The sequence below is a fragment of the Mastomys coucha genome, unplaced genomic scaffold, assembly GCF_008632895.1.
Source record: "Mastomys coucha isolate ucsf_1 unplaced genomic scaffold, UCSF_Mcou_1 pScaffold13, whole genome shotgun sequence".
Lineage (NCBI taxonomy): Eukaryota > Metazoa > Chordata > Mammalia > Rodentia > Muridae > Mastomys > Mastomys coucha.
Window position 1 is genome coordinate 77,105,877 of NW_022196895.1, and position 11,203 is coordinate 77,117,079.

The 11,203-nt window shown below is 42.3% G+C and overlaps 1 long non-coding RNA gene across 1 annotated transcript in view; it reads right to left on the bottom strand.

Moving 5' to 3' along the window:
* Window positions 1-10,943, bottom strand: part of LOC116087742 — a 51,694-nt gene extending 40,751 nt beyond the window's left edge. Inside the window, exons 1-3 of the long non-coding RNA XR_004117604.1 lie at window positions 10,883-10,943; window positions 10,029-10,145; window positions 5,685-5,790 (exon numbers count right to left, since the gene is read on the bottom strand). This is a non-coding gene — a long non-coding RNA (uncharacterized LOC116087742). The remainder of the gene's footprint in view (window positions 1-5,684; window positions 5,791-10,028; window positions 10,146-10,882) is intronic.
* Window positions 10,944-11,203: the final 260 nt, after the last annotated feature.

Genomic DNA, 11,203 nt, shown 5'->3' on the forward strand with positions numbered 1-11,203 from the left:
AGCCAACAGTTACTATGGTGAGAGCCTCAGAGATCAGGAGTGGGCATGGACCAAATAGATGAGCAAGAGGGAGCATGGGCTCAACCTTTGCAGGTGACCTTAGGGAAGTAACTCACACCCTTTACTCATTCACCCTTTATTCATTTCCTCTTTAAAGGCATCTATCATCTTCATAAGATTGGATTTACGGTCATTTTCTTGTTCCCCAACTGTGTTAGGATACTACGGGCTTGCTGTAGTAACACAGTTGGGCTCTGGTAGTGCCATCTTGCCATGGCTCTTGGTGAGTGTTCTTGTGTCAGCCTTTAGCCATCGGGTTTTCCCTGGTGCTTTTAGGCTTCAGGGAATGCAAGCAGAGTTAAAGGCCAGTTCTAGGAGTGTGGGGAAACAGGTGTTGTTTAGTGCTGTTGGGTGTCCATTGGAGGGACTTGGCAGGTAGGGATTGGGGAAGTAGGGTGTCATCTGGTTGTCTTTGCTGTCTCTGGTGATAGCAGGCCTCCACAATTGGAGGCAAGTTCTGGGCTGGGAAAAGGAGTGCACAGGGGACAGGAAGTAGCTTACTACTACTGGGCTTGTCTTCGGGGGTGAATTTGTGCATTTATTTGACTGTGTCTGTGTATATTGATGTGTGTGCTGCTGGACGAGAGTGGGACTCATAGCATACTAAGGAGGAAATGCTAGAAGCTCTGCACATGGGCCTCTTATGTATCTGGATGAGAGTGCTGCTTGGTATATTAATTCCAATGCCTACCTACAGACATTCTGAGCCAACAGTTAGTGTAGTGAGAGCCTCAGGGATCAGGCATGGGCATGGACCAAATAGATAAGCAAGAGGGAGCATGGGCTCGACTTTTGCAGGTGACCTTAGGAGAGTAACTCATACCCTTTACATTCTGGAATGTGGATATTAACACTACCGCTTCTTTTCTTATTCTCTCAGACACTAATGCTCCCTCTCAGGTGCTCTGAAAATATGGATAACAAAGAGATTCTCATAAAAATTTCTAGTTCTTTTTCCCCATGGAAATCAAGAGGACTAAGTAGCCATGTCAACTTTAGCTTTGCAGCCACTGTTGTTTATGTTGTCATTCAGGGTTGCTGAAAACTTACCCAACCAAGCCAGGGAAATCTTTCCACTGCATGGGTTTTGGATTTGAGGCAAGAATGAGAACAACTTATTTAGCTTCTGTGTACCCTATGCAAATGGATCTATGGCAACATGGGACAAAGGAAGAGTTCAGTGTGAGCGTCCTCTGTCATGACAACTGTTAGGGTTCTAAGGGTTGTAGCTCATCTTGAAAGACTTGTCCAATACTTACAGTGCACATATAATACACACACAGTTCATATATAATACACATACAGTATGTATACAGGCATTCTCATTGTGCTCAGTACCATGGCCATCCATGCCACTGTCATTTGAACCCATTTATTCCTGCCTGAACCTAGGTGATACCCTCATACATATAGTTTTACTCATATCATCTGTATCTGTAGTGTGTATATCAACATTTATATCTATACCACTAATATATAGTTTAAATATCTCTGCCCATATGTCTATCTATGTGTATCATCTGTATATAGCTATAACTATATAATTCGTATATATATCTACTTCAGTATCATGCTATCATGTTTATAGCTATATCCATACTTCCATAGGTATATGGAACTATATTTACATGTCTATATCAATCCGTTTAGCTGTGTGTATGGTGTCTCTACATGTGTAGGCATTATCATATTCAGATGTAACTCTATATCATTTATATCTAGCATTTACATCTTGCAGTTATCTACACAGGTACATGTCTTCATAGTTAGATCAATATCCAAATATATTTTATCTTAATCCATATATCTATATGTGACATTTACCACATCTATAGCTTATTGTATCCAGGTGTACATTCATTTCTTCTGTCCATTTATGGCTGAATCTATACCTATACTTATATACACACTTATCTATATACCAATATCTGTACATTCATACCATCATTCCATTCAAATATATATAACTGTCATCTGTTTCTATCTATACCATATCTAAATTGATATTTATGTATCTCAATATATTATCTATCTATCTATCTATCTATCTATCTATCTATCTATCTATCTATCTATCAATCACTCTATCTATCTATCTATCTATCTATCTACCAATCTACCTACCTATCTATTTATCTAATACAAATGTAAGTTTTGACTAACATTTGACTAGAATCCATTCAGGTAACCTCTTATTAGGTGTTACTTGAGTGTACCATGTTATATGCTGATTGAAATTAGATTTTTTTTTTCTCTCTCAAGTTTAAGTAAACTGAGGATAAAATAACTTATGAGTGGTGAAACCAGAAAGGAATTTATTAAGTGGGCACTTTGGGGCTACAGAAACTTTATTAAATGTACAGTGAATATTATTTAGAGTGTCTCCTCTGGGTTGTTCACTGCAGATCTTGGAAGTTTTTTTTAAATATATTTATTCCTCACACTAAAATGTATATTTTTTAATCTGTCACTGACTTAGACTTTTCTATTCTAGATTTCATCCTGGCTGAAGATGACAGCTAGAGTTTTTATGATGTTGGATTACAAAGTTTAGAATAACAGGGAATGTAATATTATCTATCTGTCTGTCTATCATCTATCATCTGTCTATCTCTACCTATCATCTGTAATCTATATCTAATAATCTATCAACTATTATATATCTGTGTGTGTATGAGAGAGGGGAAAGAGAGAGATAGAAAGTGAGAAAGAGTGAGAGAAAGAGAGAAAGGGATTAGAGGCATATTTAGCCACATCTATAGCTGCACCATTTCCATGTGTATCTCCATCTCTATATAATTTTTATCTATCAAATCCATGGGTGGGTCTATACTTATAACCATAGCTATATCAATATCTATATTTGTATATCCATAACATCTCTGCTTTACATATCAGATCAGCTTCATGTTTGAGTTAATGGATTGTTCAGTGTTGAGACAGCATACCTATTTGTTCACTCTATCTCACCAGATGTCTGCCTATACCATATCAATGCCTGCAACTTCCTGGGAACAAGGTGTTGTTTCTCTCTGATGAGATATTTTCCTCTTTAAGATTTATTTATTCTTACTTTAGGTGTATGAGTATTTTGCCTGCAGGCATGCCTGGTGTTTGTAGAGTCCTGAAGAGGGTTTGAATACCTTGGAACTAGAGTTAAAGATGGCTGTAAGTTGTCTTGTGAGTACTGGGAATCAAACCTGCCTCTTCCAAAAGAGCAGTCAGTTCTCTTAACCACTAAGCCATCTCTCCATCTTTTGGAATCATTATTACAAATCAGCATATGGAGGGACACAGGAGACTCCCGGGCTCCAGCAGGTGGGGGATGGAGTCCAGGATGAGAGGGGTAAGGAGCTTCTCTTGCTGGTCAGGTGATTTGTTTCTCTCTGCAATCGGACACAGCTTTGCAGGAAATCCCTTGCCAATGCTGCTGCTGCCAAAGTTCCATTCCTCTCTGTCCTCTTCTTCTTGCCTCCTTCATTCTACATCCTTGATTTCCAAGCATGGAATAATGGTCTTGTATCACATCCATATTTCCCAGGATAAGATGGAAGTGTATGAGAGTGTTTGCATTGACACTTGAAAACAGCAATCTCCCACAATGCAACCTTGTGGGGACATACACATCCTGAATCAAATAGGATTTTGAGCTGCTGGAACTGGGCATGAAAGGAACCCAGCATCACATCACCCACCACACCCTTAAGCCTCCTTAGTCCCCTCCTCCTTGTGGAGGATTCTTTGATGCTTCTGGTCTCTTCTGCACACTGAGTTGTCTTGCCCTCTTGTGTTAGAGGCACATGCTCCATTTTTTTGCCCAGAACAAGTGTCCAATTGTCTGGTATCTTCTCCTTCTGTCAGAGCATGTTAGGGTCCCTTTGTACAGGGGCCACACAAGGGCCACACTGAGGCTACACAGGGACAGTGACACAGGGTCTGGAGCAAGCCAACTACACACACATACTCTCTCTCTCTCTCTCTCTCTCTCTCTCTCTCTCTCCTCTCTCTCTCTCTCTCTCTCTCTCTCTCTCACACACACACACACACACACACACACACACACACACACACTTGAGGCTTTTCTCTTTGATGTTTGCTGTAGTCTGGTCCTAACGGCCATCTATTGTCAGGAAGATTCTTGCTATCCTTCTGCTATTTCTGTTCTTTCTACAAAACCAAGATGGCTGTGTCTCTGTTTCCTTGGTGAGAGATAGCTGAGCACCCATAGGGAAAGGGTTTTGACTTTCCACTGACCTTTGGTTGTAATTGCTGACTTCTGACATGAAGATAGACATCTTCCTAGACTGATATACATTTGGGACTTGGACTGGATTTTTGGTGAACATGTTGGGGCCAGGATGAAGAGAGAGGGTTAGATGAAGACCTAGTTCTTTTGCAGCTGAGTTTTCCAAGGTCACCTTACTTGGTCACCCATTCTGTTACAGGTACATGGAGATCTTATGGTGGATGCAGTAGCCACAAGACTTGTTGGTTGGTTTGTTGGAAGATTATGTAGGGAAGGGCTGACTTGTCTAACTCCCTGGAGATATGATTTGGCTGCTGCCTGACCTAATGTTTTGTAACTCAAACTGCTCACTAATGGAAAGAGCAGTGCCAGGTGTCTCTGTTACTCTGCTAATAAGGTCAAAGTCTACTATAGCCTTCTGGTCTTGGTGTAAAATGGAGAACTCTCTTCACTGGCAGAGATTCCCCTTCTGTGACCTTGTCTGAGGAATTTAACTACCCCCCACATCTCTAGCTGCAGAATGTCACGTAGCCTTGGTCAAGATTTACAGTTTCAATTTCCTTTCTCCCAATAAGAACCTGTTCAGCTAGCACCTGAAATTCCTGAAATGCTAATGAGGCATTTTGGTACCTTATGACTTCAGCCAATGACCTTTGCCCATCTTGAATATTTCTGATCCCCATCCCCAAAACTATTAAATCCTTAAATCAGCCCATATAAAGTTGCTCTGTCTCCCTGCAGCTCTTTGGGTATGTTTTCATTACTGTACCTGTTCACAGGGCATCTGAACCCTGGTCTGTCATCTCTGCTCTGTTTGCTCTCATGGAGCAATATTATCCAATGTTCTTTATGGGCAGGGAAGGTCAAGGTCTCCTCTGCACCAAGACTCTCTTTCTATAGTCCCTTCCTGGGGCTTCTTGTGACCCAAGATAACTGGTACCAGCAGGACTCACAATGCATAAATTACTTACCACAAATTTGACCTGAATGCACTTATCAACTTCTAGGCTCTAATTAAGAGCCAGATAGTAGATAGAACCAGGCTTGGTGATAGAGTCGGGAAGAAACTAGACTGGGATGCATGGTAAGATCCTGTTTCAAAACAAAGCAAACAACACCACAGCATTGGCCTTCAAAGGATTCTTATTAATGAACAGAGTCCAAAGAAGATGTGGCTGTATTTGCCTAATTAGCTTACTTATGTTTATTAGCAAGGCATGGCCATGGTTTTAGGCTGTTTAATGAAGTCTACAGTATGGATCATTGTTTCGCTGGATGCAGTAGATTATCTCCATGCAGTGTGGCTCATTACTTTTCTATTGTTGTGATATGACACTGTGCCCAAGGAAACTTATATGAGAGTTTGTTTAGGGCTTACCATTTCAGAGGGTTAGAGTCCATGACTATCATAGTGGGGAGCATGGCAGCATAAGACACGCATGGTGCTGGGCCAGTAGCTGAGAGCTCACATCCTAACACACAACCTGGGGCAGAGACAGAAAATGAGTGAGTGAGTGAGCAAGTGAGTGAGTGAGTGAGTGAATGAGAGAGAGACAGAAAAACAGAGAGACAGAGATGAACAGAGGCAGAGAGATAGAGAGAGACAGAGACAAAGAAAGAGACACAGAGAGGTTGACATAAGACACACATATAGAGAGGCAAAGAGACAGACAGATACAGAGAAAAACAGAGAGACAGTCACATGGAGATACACATACACACACATACACACACACACACACACAGAGAGAGAGAGAGAGAGAGAGAGAGAGAGAGAGAGAGAGAGAGAGAGAGAGAGAGAGAGAGAGACTGGGAATTGCAAGACTTTTTGAAATCTCAAAGTTCACTCCCAGTGGCACACCTCCTGAAATGAGGACACATCTCATCCTTCCCAAGTAGTTCAACTAACAGGACCAAGTATTTAAATCTATGAGCCTATAAGGGCTGATATGGTTCAATCACCACACAGTATGAACCAAATGAGGACAAGCCAAGTAGCAAAGCTAAGACTGCTACTTTGAGCTGGTTTAGTAGAAGGGTTGGAGCAAGGGATGCTGTTGCATGGATGCTTTCTCCTCTCCAGTATAGAAAGAGCATGGCTCACCAATGGAGATGTCCTAAATGAACAGGAAAGGAAGGTTCCTTTGAAAATCTTGAACTTTCCAAATTATAATCTAGAGGACTATTTGTCATTTTGCTGATGAGGCACCGGCATTGGTGATCTCAAGAAAATATATATTTTTTTAATTTTTAAATTTTTTATTAGGTATCTTCTTTATTTACATTTCAAATGTTCTCCCTTTTCCTGATTTTCCTTCCAAAAAATCCCCTATTCCCTCCCACCTCCCCCTGCTCACCAATCCACCCTTTCCCACTTCCTGGTCCTGGCATTCCCCTACACTGAGGCATTGAGCCTTCACAGGACAAAGGGCCTCTCCTCCCATTGATGACCGAGTAGGCCATCCTCTGCTACATATGCTGCCAGAGCCATGAGTCCCACCATTTGTACTCTTTGGTTGGTGGTTTAGTCCCTGGGAGCTCTGAGGGTACTGGTTAGTTCATATTGTTGTTCCTCCAAGGGACTGCAAACCGTTCAGCTCCTTGAGTCCTTTCTCTAGCTCCTTCGTTGCGGACCCTGTGCTCAGTCCAATGGATGGCTGTGAGCATCCACCTCTGTATTTGTCAGGCACTGGCAGAGCCTCTCAGGAGACAGCTATATCAGGCTCCTGTCAGCAAGCACTTGTTTTCCCTTTTACTTTGTAGCATATATGCCTACATAAGAATGTGTACATTTGCATGTGAGGGTGAGGGGGAAACTATTAAACAGCCAATATGTATATATGTATGTATGTATGTATGTATGTATGTATGTATGATGTACATATGTAGTACATACAGCCAGGACATGAGCCTGCATCAGTGAGGAGATGGTACCATTATTGCCAGCTTGGCTCCTCTGGTACCGTGTGTTTCCGGTACAGATGGACAAAAAAATGCACATCAACTCCTCCTTGCCTCTGAGATAGTCCCTTTATCTGCAGCTAGCCTTCTCTCTAGTTCTTTTCATTTTTCTCTTTGTAGGTGTAGTGTATCCTCAGAACAAGGATGATTCTACCATGTGACAAAGGTCAGCAATGGGAGCACATGGGTGCCTGCACTTGCAGACTTGGAGTCTAGCTCCCAGAGACCAGTATTAGCATGAGACTCATTTCACTTCACACCACCTCACACTAGGGAATCATCTTGACGTGTACCTGGGGCGGGGTGGACTTCCTTTATCTCTGAAAGTCTTCTGTCTCTAAGAGAGAGCCTTCTACAAAGTGAGTAGGCTACACCCTGGGCAGTAGGACACCATTGCTACTACATTCTATCTCATGGACAGGAAGTATCAATCGGCTTTCTGCAAATCCACATGGTTCTGGTTCTGTCTGCCGTGGTCCCTTCCTGTCTTTCCACAGACTCGTATTGCCTCCTCTAGCCTCCTCCAAGACAGCCACATAGCCTTTTATCCCCAGGGCTCGTCAGCCTCACCATTACACATCACTTCAGTGGCTCCAGTCTCGAACTTTACAAGCAATACATGTTTCCCCTTTCTGCTTCCCTCTTATCTGCTTTCACACAATGCAGTCTACAGTGCAGTTCCAGGGCTAGAGGGACAGGTCCAAGAGCAAACTTGCTACTGCTGCTGAAACACAATTGCGATTTTGACAGCTGTGACTGTATTACCAACTGAAGTTGCATTGATTGGCAACTCATTTGAGAACTCAGTGACAGTACCTTACCCACAATCCTTGCAAGTAAGTGTGATAAACTTCTGTATCTGTCAATCTAGTAAATGAAAGGTTATGTCCCAATGTGGAAACAGTTTGTCTTTTCTGTATGATGAGAGAGGTGGAGCGTTCTCCAGAGGGTTGTGAGCCACTTGTATGTGTGTGTATGTGTGTGTGTGTCATTCCCACATTCTGTCTCTTCTCCATTCTGTTTTTATTTCTGTCATGCCATGGATCTTATTGATAGAACTCCTGTCATGGGGGAGGGCTTCTCTGTGACATATTTTGTAAATGTACTCCTGGCTAAATATATGTACATATATATAATGTACATATATACACATATATACATATATGTACATATATACATATATATGTGTATATATATTTACCTTCTTTATAATGTAATTGGAAGTTTCTATTTTGACATAATTCAGTCCATCTACCAATTCTTGTATAGCATCTGGACTTTTGCTTGCTTACAAAACAGATTTCCCTGTGTTAGTAGTTAGGAACACATCCTAGTGTTGTCTTTGAATCTTTGTTCAATATAGAATTTACTTTAGTATCAATGATAGAGATCAATTCAGATGACCAACCCATGCCAGTTTTTACTGGACCTTCTTTTACCTGATAATATAAAAAAGACCCTTGTTAATGTGCCACTACCTCAGTATGGCTGTTCAGGGCTCTCTCTGAATTTCCTGTTCTATTTTAGAGGTTTACCTGACCATATGGTTCAGTGATTGGGACAATGACTTCCTGGTGTCTTAAGACCTAACAGTAATGGGGCTGACACAGGATATTGATAGTTGATTTAAGGGGTCACTCCTTATTAAACTTGGTCTCGGAAATTTCTCAACTATCTTATGCTTTCCCTTCATGGATACTCTATTGGGATGACATGAGATTGGAAGATTAAACTGAACTGATTCTATCAGGATGGACTTTCCACGGAAGGTAGAGTGTGACGATTGTAGAGACTCTTCCTTTCATGATAATCATGATTATCATTCATGTCTATGTATGTATGTCGTATATGTCCTCTCATATGATAATCGATTTTGTTTGCAACTGTAAAGATGTCACTTGCATTATGAGCTTTTTGTTATGTCAGCAAGATGCCTGAAGATGCCAACTTAAAGGAGGAGGGAATTTGGGGTTATGAGTTCAGAAGTTTCAGTCTGCAGTTGAAGGTACATCCCTGGTGACACATTTCCTTCTAACAGCAGAATGACTGAATCTGCTGATGAGGCTATTGTCTTCCTGATCCACCTTCTTCCCAGTGGGTACCATCAGCAGCTGAAGACCATGCCTGTAACACATGAGCCTTGTGCCTGTGTACGTGTGAGGTTCTCATCCTAACGACAGTGTTCATGTACTTCTTACCATGCTGCTTTACTGAGTCATTTAGTAAATCATTTTACTCCAGATGCCTTGTCTGGGTTCTCTAAGGACAGACAGTCTTACCTCAGAGTGAGGATCTTCTCCTGGTCTTGGACCATCTGCTCACTGTTCTCCTAGGGCCCATGAGACCCCTCTGTTATCTCAGAGGCAAATTTCAAATACCACCAGACTGCAAAAACTCTCCTCAGTTTGGCTCAGCTCCAGCTTTGCTTTCTGTTTCCTATCTCAGATGCATTGCTTTCAGTCTCAGCTTCTCATCCTCGAGGTCACCTCACTTGATTATGCGTTCTCAGTTCTAGAATATCTAGCTGATAGTGCAAGCCTCCGGCAACTAAAGCACTACCTGGATATTTCATATCATATCTAATCATGATGGATTCTTCTAAAAGCAATCCTAGCCTGTGTGTGTGTGTGTGTGTGTGTGTGTGTGTGTGTGTGTGTGTGTAGAAATGGAGGTTTGGAGTGCCTTGTCCCCATCTATAGCCAGTATAAGATGCAGTTCTAACAATCATGCCCTAATATGAGAAGTTTGGACTTGTACCCACCTCTCAGGTCTCACAATGCTTTCCTGATACGGTCTGCCTTGAAAAGATGGAAGAGAAGCCAAACACAGAGCTGGTTCCCAATGAGTGGCTTGCAGGATTCCAATTGCAGCAATTGTTCTAATTCAAAGAGGATCAGCTGATACATTTAGTATTTTTTACTTATTATTGATTCTTTGTGAATTTCACTTATCGCCCTCATCCCTTCATAACCACCTTCTGCCCTAGCAACCACTCTCCAAAAGAAATTAAAAAGTAAAAATTCATTGTTGAAGCTATAGTTTGTCACAATGTGTTCCACAGTATACCCTTTTGTCCACACATCCTTACTTGGAAATGTTCATTGCACTGGGCTGGTTCTAGGTCTCTGGCTTCTACTACATTATCAATACTGGATCCTCACCTGGACTCTTCTCAGATATCCCGTTGTTACCTTATGCCATGGAGATCCTTCAGCTTTGATCTGCAGGACCAGACCCTTCATATAGTCCAGCAGATCATTGATATATTAGATGTTGGGGTGGGCCAACTTAAAGTCCTGGATCTGGACCTGAGTAGTATTGAGTTGTTCAGCCCACCAGCTCTCCTGCATCCACACCTCTAGGGCCAGTTCTACTGTGTTGCCCAGGCAAGGTGCATGGCCAGCTCTCTCTCCTGCCACAGGTGGTGAGGAGTGTGGGTGGGGTCATATCTCCCGAGTCCATGCCACCTCAAGGAAGATAAGAGCACACCAGCTCTCCTGGGATTATGCTCTCAGGGCCAGCTCACTTGCATGAGGCCACACCCCTAAGAGATGACCAAGGGTCATACTGCTCACAGAGGACTTTGGTCCATTTGTACCCAAGGATCAGGTTTACCTGGTGCAGAGAGCTCAGTGGACACCAGTCTACACAGACTGAGTGTGGAGGCAATACAGCCCTGGCCTGTGGAGGTATGCTCTTAGGGAAGCTCCTCCTCCCAGCCCTCCAGGCTCTTTTGTGACATCATTGTCTAGTGCACCGCTAAAACCCCAACTCCAGCTCTGAAATCCCCATCCCTAAGGTCCACAGGACTCAACTTTTGCTCTCAACTTCCTGAAAAACTTCAAATTGTATGTTCTCGATTTAGTGGCAGGGCACCCCCACAAAGAAGGAAAGAGATCTCCAGGGGTCTTAATGACTATAAAGATGGGTGGAACA